Source organism: Diceros bicornis, chromosome 10 (assembly GCF_020826845.1).
Source record: "Diceros bicornis minor isolate mBicDic1 chromosome 10, mDicBic1.mat.cur, whole genome shotgun sequence".
Classification (NCBI taxonomy): Eukaryota; Metazoa; Chordata; class Mammalia; order Perissodactyla; family Rhinocerotidae; genus Diceros; species Diceros bicornis.
The window spans coordinates 35,240,724-35,241,687 of record NC_080749.1 but is presented as its reverse complement, the minus strand read 5'-3'; the positions used below and the strand labels follow the sequence as shown (position 1 = coordinate 35,241,687).

The 964-nt window shown below is 42.9% G+C and overlaps 1 pseudogene; it reads left to right on the top strand.

Moving 5' to 3' along the window:
- The first annotated feature begins 493 nt into the window (after positions 1–493).
- On the top strand, positions 494–676 carry LOC131411063 (ATP synthase subunit ATP5MJ, mitochondrial-like; annotated as a pseudogene).
- The last annotated feature ends 288 nt before the right edge of the window (positions 677–964 follow it).

Here is a 964-nt window from a genome sequence, read left to right as displayed (position 1 = left end):
ACTTTAGTTTATGTACCAAGTTTACATTCCCTGATGAACAAAGTCCCACCTAAGACAAAGTTGATCTTGCATTTTTATACTTCCCTTTCCCCCTCCAGTTAGACATGAATCATACTCTTCATACTTTGGTATGTGGTACTTGTTAATTTGCTCAGCAGTCAAAGATGGTCGCATTCTTGATTGTTACTGACACTCATTTTACTTCTACGAGTCTAACTGGTAGTGAGTGCACGTTACTGGAACCCTCAATCAGCAGTATGACATTCTGGGAAGAAACAGGACCACTATAGCAAGCATGTGGTCCTGCTGCTCTTCTGCTCCCCAAGTAGAGGCAAGAAGATAGGCGTTTAGATACTATGATCCCAAGGGTGAAAAGGGATGAGCTCTCCTACAGTTTCTCCCTCACTGGAGTACCAAGGTAACATCAAAGCGAAGTCTTTAGGGGTTGGCTGCGGCACATTTGTGTGGCCTAAGCCATTCGTCCTGCACCGAGATGCTTCAAAGCCTTATTAAAAATGTTTGGATCATCCATGAAGCCCTGCTATACTCAAGTTTATCTGGAGACTTGGGTAGGACTAGGGTTGATGGTCTTCATCGTTTATAAAATCAAGAGTCTGAGAAAAGAAGTAAAGCTTTGAAACCTTCAAGCCCTGGGCCGGCTCATTGTCATTATTAACCAGATTTACTTGGAGTGCACATCAGATGGAATGTCAGTGTGGCTGTGAATTTAAGCCAGCTCTATTACTGTGGGAGCATGGAACACCTCTGTACACTTGTATAAGAGCCATTTCCTTCGTGGCATGAATAAATGTACCTGTAAGATGCAAAAGAAAAAAAAAGTTAATTCCGAAGGTCAGTGCTCCAGTTCTATAAAATTCCACTTAAACCACAATCCTTAACCTAGGTTCTGTGGACTCCCAGGCATCCATGAATGGCTTCGGGGTAAGCGAGACACCTGAAATTG